The following is a 16174-nucleotide window of genomic DNA, read 5'->3' as shown; positions in this document are numbered from 1 at the left end:
GCCAGATCTCAGAGTTCTAAAGACTGAAAGATAACACTTTCAAATCACCATGGAACCTTCCTGGAAGGCAAGGTAAATTCTCCCATGAAGAGAATATATGCAGATTTAGCTGGTTTCCGAATGGAAAGATGAGCTACAGAGCTTTATACCATTGGAGGTTATATTTGCCCACTGGGAAGACCAGTTAAAGGAGAATTACAGGAGTGTAAGCTTGAAAAAAAGAAAAAAAAAAGGAAAGCAATGAATCAACACCCTTAGATTTTGAGCAGTGCTTTTAGGCTAAATGTTACAGTGCATTATTTTTCCCCCAGAGGAAAAGAAATATTTTAAATTATATCATTACTGTGATTCATAAATAAGAATAAGGCACTGGGTTATTTTAATCTGACACTGATGCTACCAGCAACTACTATTTCCCACTGCAGCAGAAGGGTGCTACTATAAGAGGTAAGAAAAGCTGCCACGAATTGTGTCAAATTATTTGTATTTTGATTGTCTTTTTTTTTTAAGATTTATTTATTTATTTTAGAGAAACAGAGTACAAGGTGGAGAGGGCAGACAGAGAAGGAGAGTCTTAAGGAGGCTCAATGCTGAGCACAGAGTCTCACGACCCTGAGATCATGACCTGAGCAAAACCAAGAGTTGGGTGTTTAACCGACTGCTCCACCCAGGTGCCCCTGATTCAGTCTGTTTTAAAAAGGAATTAATAAGAAAAAAAATAAATCTAGTCATTAAGGATCCTGATGTTCTACATAATGTTCTATGTAACTAAAGACAACAATATTAACGCTATTTGATGTATATGCTATATGGTGTATCATGTTCTCATTATCAGATTAAAAGCACCCTAGGGTCAGCATGGTCTTGATTTTATTGTTGTTGTTGGGTCTGTCTGCTTGCTTGTTGTTTCTATTCTTACTTGACTGAGTTGGTAAGGGAACAAATAAAAAAGGGAAATGATTATGGTCTTGACAAAGTTCAAAGTTAGTACCTTCAGGGTCTGACTTGACATTGGGGACAAAGGTTCTAATTAAGCCAGAAATTTCCAAGTAAAGCCAAATTCAGTTCAGTTCTTCAAGTTTTAAGGACTGCTTTTGTCCCTTTGCTTAGCATCCTAGTTGCCTGATTGTCAAGTGGGTAACCAATTTTTATAGACATTGAAGATGCTGACATAAAGCCAAAATGAACTCTTATCATCAAATCTATTCCACACGGATCAGGTAGTTTGGCTTTCAAGATTTGTGCAAAGTTAACACTACAGTATTTTTGAGTATCCTCTGTCACTACTCTGTTCAGAATCCAGAAACTTCCATATCTGGATCTCTCAATGTGCCTTTGTGGATTCTCTTTATCAATTCTCCAAAGAACTAAATGTTATCAGCTATCAATGGGTGATTCATCATCCATAATATAAATTTGATCAATGTATGAATCTTTTTCAATAATTGGAAGATTCAAAATACACAGTTCATCACTTTTCTCAGCATGAGGGATACTATTTCAAGGAAGCGGGGTGATAATGCAGGCCTGCCCATACTCACTCCTGTCAGAGTAGAATGAGAAGAGAGGAGAGTGTTCAAAGTCAGATTAGAAGAGTTTTCTCTTATGGCGATGATGACTGCTACATTGCTGATGTTGCTACATTAGAAGTAGATTATCCAGATGTACATGTGTCACCAAAAAAGCACTATCTTTGCCCAAACAGGCCCCTGCTTTAGTACTAGCCCTGGGTTTCAAGTAGTTCCTTCTTTCTGGCCCCTTCCCTTTTAACTCCACATGAGGAAAGAAATTGCAAGGACTGGATACCTACCTGAAAAAGCAGGAGAGAGAAATGTAAGGAGATAATAAACAAACAAACCAACAAATATCTCAGTAACTATCACAGCGTATCTACCTCTATCATCTCTAAACAATGCCCAAACCCATGACCACCAAAATTACCCTTCCACTTATTCAACAAGAATGAACCAAGTTCTTCCTGTGGACTCAGCATGGCTGAGGTTCCTGCTCTCAGAGACTTCACTGTCTAATGACAGCGAAACAAGTCAGTAAGAGACAGAAGACAATATAAAAGTGCTGTGATGGGAAATATATGGGGAATTCTGAGAGCCCTGGAAGGGACAGTGAAGCCCAGACATAGCGACATCTAAATAGAGTGACATCTAAAACACCCCTGGACAAAGAACCCACCACAAAAAGGAGGAAAGGAAAAGATAAGAGAGAAGGAAAGGAAATGAATAAACAAGGATTTCAGGCTTGAAAAATAGCCTGTGTGCAACAAGTTCAGAAGTAAAGAAAAAAGAAAACCAAGAAATAGCCTTTAGCCAGGTAAAACAGTTTGGGCTTCCTACTAAGAGCAATGGGAGCTCTTAAGCAAAAAGAGCATCCTAGTCATGTGTGGAGAATGCCTTGGCAGAGGCAAAAGTAGAATCAAGGAGTCCAGCATGGAGGGCAGTGACAGCTGTCCCAGAGAGGGATGATGGGGCATAAACTAAAAGAGTGACAGTGCAGATGGCAGAGAGGGGAGGGATTCAAGAGATACAGCAGAGTAAAGTGACCAAACCAGGATCCTGCAAGTTTCCACAAAGAGGTGAGGGGTTCAGATTAATCCACCCACTTAAGAAATATTTACTGAGTTGGCATGCTTGGGTGGCTCAGTCTGTTAAGTGTCCAACTCTTGATTTCACCTCAGGTCATAAGCTCAGAGTCATGAGATAGATCCCTGCATGGGGCTCTACACCAAGCGTGGAACCTGCTTAAGATTCTCGCTGTCTCTTCCTCTGCCCCTCCCCCACTCTGCTCATGTGTGTGCACGTGCTCGCTCTCTCTCTCTCTCTCTCTCTTAAAAAAATTTACTGAGCACCCACTCTATGCCAAGCACTGGTCCATGTGCCAAGAATACAAGGGTAACCAGAGTCACACTTCTAACATAAAAGTGTTAATAGAGTCACATACTAAATCTATGACCATAAATAAATGTACCATTAAAATTCATATCAAGGGGCACCTAGATGGCTCAGTCGATTGAGCATCTGCCCTCAGCTCAGGTTGTGTGGTCCTGGGGTCCTGGGATTGAGCCCCGCATTGGGCTCCCTGATTAGTAGTGAGTCTGCTTCTCCCTCTCCCTGCCCTCCATGTTTTCTCTTGCTATCTCTCTCACTCTCAAATAAATAAAATCTTTAAGAATAAATAAATAAAACTCATGTCAAGAGCTATAAAAGAAAACTAAAGAATATGGTAAGAGATCATAACAAGGAGCCAGTTTAGATTAGAGATTTGGCTGAAGGGGTAACTGTTAAGCTGAGTCCTGAAGAATTGGGCCAAGTGACAAGAAGAAGAATGCCCAAGGCAGAAGAAATAATGTGAGAGAAGCAACAGCACTGAGATTTATTCAAGAGGAGAATCAATCTACCTGGTGATAGACTGGATGTGGAAGCAAGGGAGAAGAAAGCCTAAGGGATGACTCCCAGCTTTCAGCTATGAACAGCAATCGGATGGTGATGAGCCCTCTCCACACATACTCCTTCTTCATAACGAATGCCAATCACCAGGCACTGCTTCTTCTTGAGGCCATTCTCTGCCCTATGATGCAGCCCCTTGTCTTCATAAGGTTGGCCAAACTAAGAGTCAGGGAAACATGGGTACAAGATCTTTTCATCCTCCTATGGGGAGCTCAGCCCTGTCCTGGCAGCTTTCCTCCTAAGTCTGACCATGTTACCTTCCTTAAGTCTCTACACATACAAGGACCAAGGCCTTCAACCCAGCTCTAGACACTTCCAAGCCCTATTTGGGAAGGGTCTGACTAACTGGTAACAGCCAATAAGGTATTAGTCTTCCAGGATAAATAATTTACACTTTACTGGAATAGTCTATGCCTTAACCTACTAATTTTCCCACATTTTAAACAGTAGAATCCTTTTATCAAACATACAAACTTATTCTTACAAAGACGCCCAACCTAGAGAACAGATGAAAAGGGAGGTAAAACCTGCAGTGAAACGTCCTGAGCCTCATCCACTCTGCTCTTTACCCCCCCAACACCCCCAGATCCCCCGAAGTTATACCTTTGGAACATTGAGGCTTTGCCTCCATTCAAAATTAAGTTTGAGAGTTTGTGCAAAACAGAGTTTTCCAAATCCTAACACGACAGTTAGAAAGAAATAGAAGTAAACCAATGATTTCTACGGTCCTTTTCTCATTAAGAAAATATTTTAAATTAATATTTTATTAATTTTTATTAATATTTTAAATACGCATTGTATTTTTATGTGCTAAAAGACAAAGTAGAATATCATATGTGCTAAAAGACAAAGTAGAATATCAATCCGGGTCTTGGCAAAAGGTAGATGGGATTCAGACAGGTAATCTGAGGGAAGTTTAATAAATGTGTACAAAGGTGTGAGAGACCACAAGAGATAACAGGGAATCCCATTAGAACAGGCATGAGTGCCATCCCCAGGCGGTGAGGAGGGGGCCCTCCAGGAGCAGCATCCTTAGTTGGGGAGCAGCCAGCATAGGGAGCCGCTCAGGATAAAAATACCCCCATCCCACTCAGATTCCCTTCTGCCCTTCTGTGTCCAGAAGCCAGGAGACAAGGAACCCTGAGACAGACCCTCAGAGAGGAATGAGGAAGAGTGGAAGGAAAATCTGGAACAACAAACAGGAAAAATGCAGCACAGACAGTCCACCTGATTTGTAGGCAAGTGGATATTTCAGTGCGATTTTCATCCTTGGATTACAGTAAAATATAACATCACTTAGCATGTGACATAATATAAGATGGCGATTTATATGGTGTTAAGTTCAGGAAAATGATGTAAGCCCCTAAGTGCTCCAAATAATATCTTTGACATCACAGAACAATGATTCGGGTTTTTAAATATTTCTCCCTGGGGTGTCTAGGAAAATTTTGTTTGACCTTTGGTGAAAGACTGTCTCAGGCAGACAATTGATTGTATCTGCCCTGAAAGGCGAGGAGCCTCAAGACTGTTTTGTGGCCCAATGGCTACAAAGAAGGTTCATCTTCAGGTTTTTTCCTTCAAGTAATGTGGTTAAAAATGCAGGTGACAGCAACATCGCCAAACACCTCCAAAAAATCCCCCCTCCAAACTTTGAGGGCCTGAGGACTTCAGTTGCTTTGTAAATGGTGCCAGCATGCACGCACACATGCCACATGCACACACATACGTGCCACTGCCATGCTGACCTGGCACGTAGTAGACGCAAGTAACATACAACTGATTTTTTTTCTTTCCCAACGTTCCTCTGGATTTGCTAAGTGGGGTGATCCTCCCCAGCCCAGGCTCAAAAACTCTGGGGGGCCAGGACTCTTGCTGCTCCCTCGGCCAGGAGCCAGCACCCCCACACCGGTCCTGCGGAGGCAGAGAGCAGGCGTGTGCTCCTGCACTGTCCCCCTGCTCATCTCCTCCCCACTTGCAGGGTTGAGACTGGGAATGGGGGGAACGTGGAGGGAATGGCCAGGAGGGCCTCTCCGGCTGAGAAGTGCTGCAGCAGGAAACAGACACCGAGCCCTCTGCCCCCCATAGCCTCGTGGGGCCCACTTGTCCTCCCTTGGGAGCTTCCTAGGCTTCTCAAGATAATCCCAGCCAGAGCCCTGTGACCAAGGCCCTTCTGTCCTGGCACCTGGTCTGCTTTGTGAACAGGCTCTGGCTGCTGGGGGCCCCAACCCACGGCACTCTTGGTTAGGGCCAGAGGGGCATCTGCAGGCAGCTCTTCTCCCACACACCCATGGGAGTCTTTGGGGAACCCTTCCCATGGGAGGTGGTTATCCTCCCACCTCTCTCTCTCTCTTGTTCCCTCCTCTCATTTTCTGCCCTCCTCTCTCTCTCTCTCTCTCTCTCACACACACACACACACACATACCACTGTGTTGCTTTTGCTTTCTCACATGCAAGTCCAGCACCAGACCCCAAAGTCCCATCCCCAGGAAGCTGGGCTTCTCCAGCTTACAAGAGGAGGCAGCACTGTCACAGGATGGTCACGGAGCTCTCCAAAGAGATCTAGTTGGGAACCCCATTCCCCACTGTCTCCGCCCATCCCACCAGCTCTCACTGAAGCTGAAATTCCCACGTGGAACTTGGCACTCCATTTTCAAATCTCACATCTTTTTTCTTTTTTGAAGATTTTATTTATTCATTTGTGAGAGACACAGAGAGAGAGAGGCAGAGACACAGGCAGAGGGAGAAGTAGGCTCCCCGTGGGGATCCTGATGCGGAACTCGATCCCAGGACTCTGTGATCAAAACTTGAGCAGAAGGCAGATGCTCAACCACTGAGCCCCCCAGGTGCCCCTCAAACCTCACATCTATTCTATCTTGGTGCCATGACCCAAACTTAAAGATGCATTCACACATACATCTGTGTTCCATTTTACACTCTATACTTATACAGCTTTAGGGTTTAAGTAGTTCAACTGTGGAACTCCTCAAATGACAAAAAATCACTGTCCAGTGGAGGCTTTTGTAAAGTAAATAGGAGCAAAACAGAAACCTGCCTGCCTATTTATCCACGATTTCCTACCAAAGGAATTTAAAGAAGGCTGCAAATAATGCAATAACACGTTTTTCATGGGTGAAATTAGGAGAAAGTAAGCAGGAAGTGATTTCATATAATCCTCTGAGTTTGGGTTGCATTATATTTAATGACTTGAACAGAAATAATTAAATAGGTGATTATTCTGTACCATTGGTTCTTTTGCATATAATAAGAATCACATGGAGGCCATTAAAATTAAGATTTCAGGGGATCTTTCCAAACATCTAGATTTCAATAAGGTGATTCTGTTGCATGAGTTCAAAGAACACATTTGAGAATGTCTGCTGTGTCTCTGGTGAAGGACAAAAATAGAATTGTAGGTACCTGTGGGCATGACATGTGAACACCTATGTGCTTCCATACACCTAAAAGAAGCCCTCGTACCTGCCTCAATCACTATCCTGACTCAAGAAAATCATTTAAAGCTTAAATCACAAGAATCATTTTAAAAATCTACAGTTTAATTTGAAATATGATATTTATTTCTTTACCGGTCTTTCATTATGGGTGAAGCCTCTTTTTTGAGTATGGTTCTTCCAAAGATGTTCTAAAAGACCATTCTTTCCTGAACCATATCCCTAATGCATTCTCTGCAATTCCCAGTTCTGGCTTCTTTAAAGTCAAGTCTTAATCTAAATACAAAATTAATGTAAAATCCTTCTGGATTTTTAGGATTTCCTTCCAGGACTTTATGGTTATATTGGACATGCCCACTTTCATGCCAATATGTTCCAGCCACTCACCCCACAACTCTACAAAATATTCAAGTTTGTCTTCAGGAAGACAAAATTCCAAATCCTTATTTCTTTATTGAATTCACAATAGTGGTTGATACGCACACAATTAGGTTAAATGATTGCAATAACAAGAACAGCTGGCATAAACAAGTTTGGGAAGGAAAACCACTGACGCTTGATAAGGACATAACTCACTGTAGGGGGAACGAGCACAGAGTTGGACTAGAGCAAGGTTGGCAGACCATCACTTACAGGGCTACACAGTAAGTATTTTGGACCATCTCAACTACTCAATTCTGCCTGTGGCACAAAAGTTATAAGTAAACAAGTAAGTGTGGCTGGATCTCATAAAACTTTATTCGTAAAAACAAGCAGCTGTCCCTCAGACAATAGTCTGTCAATCTCTGGACTAGAGCAGTGATTCTCAAACATTAGTGAGCTTCAAAATCAACTAGAATTTTTGATTCGGTATGAATAGCAAGGCTCCTAATGCCTAAGAGGTGGCATCTCTAACAAATCCTTAGGATATCTGGATACTTTTGATCCAAGGACCACACTTTGAGAAGCACCGTATTATAGTTGACCATAGTGGGTGTTCAGTGTGCTGGGTGTTCAGTGTGCTGTGAGCAATGGTCAGTATACTTAATGAAGGTGTTTTAGCTCAGACTCCCTTGAAATTTGAGCTCCAGAAGAAACTTATTAGCTAATACTTTGGGGAATGAAGAGGGGAACCCCATAGAGGCAAAAACAAGGGAAAAAGAGAAGTGATGGAGGAGAAGAGAGAGAGCAAAAACACAGGGATGTGTTACTGCCCTGGCCACAGCTTCACAGCAAACACAGTGCTTGCTCAATCTCTCCAGTTGTCTCCGCAGAGCCTGTGAAACTGTTCCCTGAAAGAGTCCTTGATGGAAAGGAAGGGCAAGAAATAGATCTGCTGGCTCTCTCCTCCTTCCATGTCTTACTGGTTGAAGTCCACAGTACGTCCAGTTTGTGTTGTCTTGGCCCTCTATGCAGCTGCAGAGGTAGCTATAGCCTCCCAGGTCCTCCCCTGCCACTGTTCAGGGACAGTGGACACCATTGTGATGCCTATACCAGCCTCTCAGCCTATACCTTAAAACCTCTGTCTCTCCTCACCCATTATGTGTAGCAATTCCTAAAGATTATGTACACACTTTAAATTCATTCTTTCAGTGATGCTATCCATTCTCATGACTTCAAGTAACATGGCTCCGGGACTTATTCAGATGACTGCCTATAGCCCTGATAACCTGATACTTTCCCAAGTATATTAGCCAGTGCAAGCCTCAGCATTTTGTCAGGCCCGGAGCAATTCTAAGGGAACCTGTTCTTGATGTTCAGAAGGTTATACTTTGTATCACGTGATCCTGCCACCTCTGGTCAGAGCTCATCAGACCAAAGGATGGCACCTGACCCAAAGCAATCACTCCATAGGCTGGCGGTGGCCGCTGCCTTGTCCTGATGAGAAAAGATAGGATGACCAAGCAGATTCCTCCAGGGAATGTGATTATTCAATGCCCAGAGGCTAAGCAGTGGGCGTCAGGGGTTGAAGCTGACAGGATCCAAAGAGATAAAGTCAGGATACATGAACTCAAAAGCAAGTTGAAGTGAGAAAGGGAAAAGAAATGACGAGCAGAAAGGAAACCTGATGATGCAGAGCACAGAAAAGCGGGGAGCAGTCTGGGGCCCACGGCTCCCGGTGGTTTCTGCACCTGGGACCCATGAAGGCCGGTCATACCCTAATCCACATACCCTAACCACCCCCTACGCTCCAGCAGGGCCCCATTAGAATGCATCACTCCCTTAATACAAATTGCCTCATGCTTTTGCCTACATGGTTTTCCTCTTCCACTGGCCGCTTCCACCAAAACGCAAAGGCCACCAATTAAAAGTCTCCTCACCCTGCTTACGATCCTTCCTTGTTAAACCAACATAAAGCAACTCCTGTTTCCCTCCTCTATGCTTTCAAAAAAACCCGCTCATTGGGATGCCTGGGTGGTTCAGCGGTTGAGTGTCTGCCTTCAGCTCAGGGAGTGATCTCGGGCTTCCCACAGGGAGCCTGCTTCTCCCCCTGCCTGTGTCTCTGCCTCTCTTTCTGTGTCTCTCATGAATAAATAAATAAAATCTAAAACAAAAACAAAAACAAAAAACCTGCTCTTTAGTACTCCATATGTATTATCTTACTTAGACCCCACAGTAGCCCTGTGAGGTACTATTACTGTACTACCCTCATTTTGTTGGCAAGGCAAGTGAGAGGCTAAAACTTTAAAATAACCTGCACGACATCACATGGGGCAGTGGGATTTGAGCCCAGGTTGTCAGGTATCCGAGTCTGTACCTGTGGCCCCTATGCCATCCTGCTAGGCAGGGGCTTAGGCTGCAACGATCAAAGTGTGGTCACTTGAAGATGGGCACTGATGGGAAACAAGACACGTTGGTAACAGAGAGAAGATCCACAAGGCTATATCAGATAAAATCGTTCACATTCCAGCCAGGTGCCAATAACCTGGGTGATACAAGCATGATATAGAAAGCAAAGACACAGATAATAATGGGCCCTGGGTCAAAATCCTCCCCTTCAGTATGCGGGGGCCCCACTGACCAGCTGCCCTAAAACTCAATTCATTTGGGGCTAGAGCAGTAGGAAACAATGTCTGAGCAGAGTAGATAACCCCAATGTATTTACTCTCTTTTCTTGTCAATAAAGATCAGAATATTATATCCAAATTCCCAACATCTTTGCATGTTTCCTTGGAAACAGTCCAGCCTGGGGAGGGGGGCACTCAGGAGCAGCTGCTGACAATAAATCACCTGGCACAGCATTGTATGCATGTAAATCCCTCCCACACATCCCCACAAGCACTTCATCCTGGAGGAAGGATGGATACCCACACTGTTTTGACTATGGGCTCTTGTTTCATCGCTCCAGCACCCTTCCTGTTGGAGGGGGTGGACTTACACGAGTCAAATCATGCATTTTGTGGATCTCTTATCTGGGCTAGAAGAAGCTTACTTAATACATGATAGCTTGTTATCAAGCATCTAAAATGTTCTAGCTACTTCTGCCTGTGTAAATTTGAGAAAACATGTTTAACCTCTCAAACTTAGATTATTTATCTATAAAATAGAGATAATATCCACTGCTTATGGTGTGAAAAAGCATTAAATGAAATAACATAAGTAAAACTATATTTCTTGTTAGTTGGTAGGCATAAGGTAAGGTCAACCAACCCTAAATTCTTCCAGGTATTGGTTCATAGACGAGACCTCGGTGAAATTAGTCTACTCCTACCAGTCCTTATGCAAATCCTCCAGTTTATTATGGGGGGGTGGGAAGCATTTTGAATGCGTTTTCTTATTCTTGAGAAGCCTGCCAAAACAATTATTATAATGAATGCAATAGGCTGGTTCAAAAAAATCTGTCGGTCACTAATTCTCTATAAATGTTTTGAGTCATCTTCTGAATAACTAAGTGCTACTGAAACTTTTTTAATATCAGCAAATCAAGCATTTGATTAGATATTTACTCTTATGTATTAATTTCAAACAAAGAACTTAGAACAAAAGCTTTGAGACAAAAGACACTGAACAAACAGCTAACAACCAGTGCCTTGAAAACGAAGGAGAAAAAAAAAATCAGTGTTTGCTAACCAGGCGATACATCATTCTGCACAAAACTTCAGTTTGTCCTCAGAATATAAGGAAAAGAATTATCACAGTATTAGATGTTTAGACTTTGTTCGTATTTAAACAAGCCCCATAATGCCCATTGATCTGCATTTAGACAAGTTCTGCATTTAGACAAGGGCCAGCATCTGGGCGGAAATGAAGAATCGTGAAACAGTAAATTAGATCCCCAAATTGCATAACCTCTGTTCTTTGGGGCTCCAGAGGAAGACAATGAGCAATTACATGCCTATCAGATGTTCAAGATAAAGGCAGATTACCAGAAATCAGGGAGATTGACTATTTTGTTGAGTAAGATCAGACACAGAAATTTACAAATGAAGAAGGATAAAGATCAAGGCTTCAAAAGAATAAAAGACTACCACAAAAATCCTAAGCCATTTAAAATATTTACTAATTTTTAGCTCTCTCTACAGGCACTTCAAGGTCATCTGAACAAAAAATAAAATCATGAAACCACGCTCACAATGTGAGAGCTTTCTAGTATAAAGCAGGATTTTAAAACAGCAATCCCAACACAGGAGGGTGATACATACAAACCCCATGGAAGAGACAGCAGGGAAGTTATGAGAAGAGAAAGGGGTGCTACAGGCGGGAATTAATAGCTATGCTTTTTCTCAGCCCCAAACACTCTGGTCTCAAAGCTCAATTAATTAGAAGATATAAAAATGTTTTCTTTATGTCCATAACATAGGGAGGTGAGATTAAAACCTTCCATGGCTCAGAAAAAAAAAATCCTTACAAACTCAATTTTTGGTTCAGGGTGGCCCCTGTCTTCCCAGCACAGACCCTTCTGATTCGGGACGCCTGGGTGGCTCCATGGTTGAGCGTCTACCTTTGGCTCAGGTGTGATCCTGGGGTCCCGGGATCGAGTCCCGCATCAGGCTCCCCATAGGGAGCCTGCTTCTGCCTCTGCCTATGTCTCTGCCTCCCTGTGTGTGTCTCACGAGTAAATAAATAAAATCTTTTAAAAAAACAAAAACAAACAAAAAAACAACCTCCTGACTCTGCCCAAGCCATTGGGCTCCAATTTGAATATTCCCTTCAGGTGGCTTGCTCTCCTTTTCACCTTGGCTTCTGTGTCTGAGCAGGAACTTGGTTCAAAACTCAGAGCCAATGATTATTTTGCAATAACTTGAGAAGCCAATACCTGCATTGATCAAAATGGCCTTAACTTGCCCTCAGCTTGACAAACTTCTTCCTAACTATAGGCCTCCCACATTTATTTTAGAAAACCTGTAATTGCAAATTCTTTCTCTGCCCCTTTGAAATGGAGATAAATCTTGTCCCAGCCTCTCCGGTTTCACAAACCAGGAATTTCTTTCTCAAGGACGTGGGAGCGATCCCTTTGAAATGTAATCATCAGGAAAGATAGTGCCCCAATCTCTGTGGGAGAGCAGCCTAATTTAAACAAGACAATTTGCCAATGGGAATGAACCAATTGCATTAAACAACCCCTCCAAACATCCTCCAGTACTTTGCCAGGAGCTCCCCCCAGAGCTTAAAAACCATCCCATCTTTTGTTTCTGCAGAGATCAGTTCAATTTCTCTCCTTTATTGCAATATTTTTTTTTTACTATTGCAATATTCTTGGGAAAAAAGTCTTCCTTGCCTGTTTAACTCCATCCAGTGCAATTCTCTTTGACAACATAACGATTTCTAACGAGTTGCTTTGAGGTCTTTTGCCCTGTTCAAAGATTCCATAATTGAATAAAACAAAAAAATATTTAAAAGGTATCTGCAGTAATACATTTCATACCAAAATTTTAACAGACAAAAATAACTAATATATATTGAGTAGTTTTGTAACAATCAAAGTATAAGAAATGGTTAGTTGTCTATCAAAGAACAGAAAATTGGAGGCACCTACGTGGCACAATCAGTTAAGCATCCAACTCTTGATTTTGCCTCAGGTCATGATCTCAGGTCATGGGATCGATTCCTTAACCGGCTCCACCCTCAGCATGGAGTTTGCTTGAGATTCTCTCTCCCTACCCCCAGCCCCCATTGCTTAAGCACACACACTCTCTCTCAAATAATAAATAAATAAAATCTTTTTTTAAAAACACCAAACAACAGAAAAGTGTTCTGTCTGGAAAGCCAAGAGGGTAGAGAAATTTTAGAAATGTGGAGAGATCAACAGACTGATATCCACAGAACCATCCAGTAAGATAAGGCAGAAAGTGACTGCTGGGATGACCTGTGCAAAAGCAATTCCAGTTAAATGATGCCACTGAATGGAAGACAGAGGAGGAGAGAAAGGAAAAAAAGGAATAAGCCAACTTCCTATGAAAACTACTGAATTAAGGATGGATCTAGTGTTTTTGTCCTGGGTCTGGAGTGAATGATAGCACCCAGAATATGACCCTCACATGGATAAGCATGGCCCATATTTCCAAACAAAGCAACTAATAATCAAAGTGAGATACTTTGCACTTTTCTTTCCAAGCCAGACAACAGAGGTAACAAAACAATTGGTAAAATAATTGAGTGGGATGGAACTGGACACACCCAGAAAGGAATAGAAGCTTGGGCAGATAGTGAAATTTTAACAAATAACAGAGGGAAAAAGAAACTGGTCGATTCTGTTGCTTACAATTTTTCCACAAAAGAGACTGATCTTCAGAGTGATACCACCAAACAAACACTGGTAAGACAGAAGTGAAGAGATTGTTGGAGAATAGCTGAGAGTTCTAATTCTCTCCACTGAACAACCCAACAGGGACCGAGTGCAAAAAACCATTCTTGAAAAGCCACAAAAAGGGCACCTGAGTGGCTCAGTCAGTTAAGCATATGCCTTCAGCTCAGGTTATGATCCCAGGGTCCTGGAATCAGTCCCATATAGGGACCTCTGCTCAGCAGGGAGTCTGCTTCTGCCTCACCTTCTGCCCCTCCCCCATTCACTCTTCCCTCTCTCTCTCTCAAATAAATAAATAAATGAAATCTTAAAAAAAAAAAAAAAGAAAAGAGCAGACCTCAAAATATTGCTCCATAGAATAGATTTTAAGTACAAACGAAAAGATACCTTCACAGGGACAAACCAGGTAGAAACCACCTTACCAAGAGATGAAATTAAAATCACCAATCATTAGATAAACATGCCTGTCCAGCCATGTAAGGACACGTTACCTATGCAGCATTTCTGCCAAAAATGTTTAACCAAAATCTGACCATGCGGAAATAATCAGACCAATACAAATTAAGGAACATTTTGAAGAACAATGGGATTGATCCCTTCATAAATATCCAGTGTCATGAAAGATGTAAAAGGCAGGGGAACTTCTAGACCAAAGAGGTATGACAACTTAATGCAACATACCAGGTTATTTGGATCCTATTCCAAAGAACATCACTGTGGTGATGGGTGAAATTTGAATATGAACCATATATTAAATAATATACTAATGATAAACTTCTTGAGAATAATAACCAGTGTTATATAAAAAAAAAATCTTCTTTGTGACTGTCTTCCTCATTCTCAACAGTTCTGCAAAATTATATAGATGTATTGTTTAAAAAAAAAAAAAAAAAAGAAGTAACAGGCCCAAAATGGAGTTACTTGTGCTAAGCCCCACATCAGCAAGCCAAAACTTAATATCTAATCTAATACTGTTTTGAGCCTTTCCCAGAAATGTCACTTTTAGCCAGTCAGCCAAAATATCACTACATAGAATACTTTTTAAAATATTTTATTTATTTGAGCGAGAGAGACAGCACAAGCAGGGGCACTGGCAGATGTAAAGGGAGCAGGAAGCCCAACTTGGGGCTCAACCCCTGGACCCTGGGACCATGACCTGAGCCAAAGGCAGCCGCTTAACTGACTGAGCCACCCAGGTGCCCCTATATGGAGTACTTTCTAAGTACAAATGAGCAAAGGTAGTTTTTCTGGTTAGTATTGATGAGGTAATTGACCTGATAGACCCTTGCCTTCCCCATAAGGAAGGTGACTTTGCCTAAAATAATCCTTTCTTTTGTTTATGACTTCCTTGTCTCACCCCTTTAAACACCTTCCATTTTGTGCAGCTCCTTCGAGCTCCTTTCTACTTGCTAGATAGGATGCTGCCCGACTCATGAATTATGGAATAAAGCCAATTAGAACTTCAAATTTACTCAGTTGAATTTTGTTTTTTAATGGTACATTATGCATTGTAATCTTAAGCAAAGTTCTATTTTAAAACTAGTTAGCAAGAACTTATAAGAAATCATGTTTACTAGAATCCAGCTCCATGTTTACTAAATTAAGTTAGGACTAATTTTTCAGAGCTTAGAAGACAAGATATTTCAGGGAAATGGAATAGAATTTAGTGGGTTTTTTTTTTCCAAAGGCAATTAACGTCTATCTTAATATCATGTAGACAACCTAAAGAAATATGAGTTGAATGGTCATATGACAAAGTGAATTCAATCTTATCTGCATGGACATAATTCAAAGGATTGACATTCACCTGGAGAGAGCTCCTACTATTAAGATACAGGATTCTAGCCATCAATTGGATAAGAACATGAATGGCATGGTAATAAAACCTGTTAGTGACAATGGGAAATACTCTCAGTGACACAGTTATGAATCCCAAAGATCCTGATGGGCTAAATGGGTCAAAACCAACAACATGGTATTTGAAGTCCCATTATTATCAATTAGTTGTTAATACATGCATTTTGAACATGTTCCAGAAACTGGAAATAAAAAAGTAAATGAGGGATCCCTGGGTGGCGCAGCGGTTTGGCGCCTGCCTTTGGCCCAGGGCGCGATCCTGGAGACCCGGGATCGAGTCCCACGTCGGGCTCCCGGTGCACGGAGCCTGCTTCTCCCTCTGCCTGTGTCTCTGAGCCTCTCTCTCTCTCTGTGACTATCATGAATAAATAAATAAAATCTTTAAAAAAAAAAAAAAAAAGTAAATGAAAAGGTCATAAAACTCTTAATCTTGCTTGAAAATTTACATTTAAAAAAGTTACAAGTGATGGGTACCTGGGTGGCTCAGTCAGTTAAGTGGCTCAGGTTGATCTCTGGATCCTGGGATAGAGCGCCACCTCAGGCTCCATGCTCAGCAGGGAGTCTAGTCTGCTTGAGGATTCTCTCTCTCTCCCTCTGCCCCTCCCCTTGCACATGCTATCTCGTTTTCTCTCTCAAATAAATAAATAAACAAATCTTAAAAAAAAAAAAACAGAAGTGAGATA

Source organism: Canis lupus, chromosome 1 (genome assembly GCF_011100685.1).
Source record: "Canis lupus familiaris isolate Mischka breed German Shepherd chromosome 1, alternate assembly UU_Cfam_GSD_1.0, whole genome shotgun sequence".
Lineage (NCBI taxonomy): Eukaryota > Metazoa > Chordata > Mammalia > Carnivora > Canidae > Canis > Canis lupus.
This window is presented reverse-complemented; position numbering follows the sequence as displayed.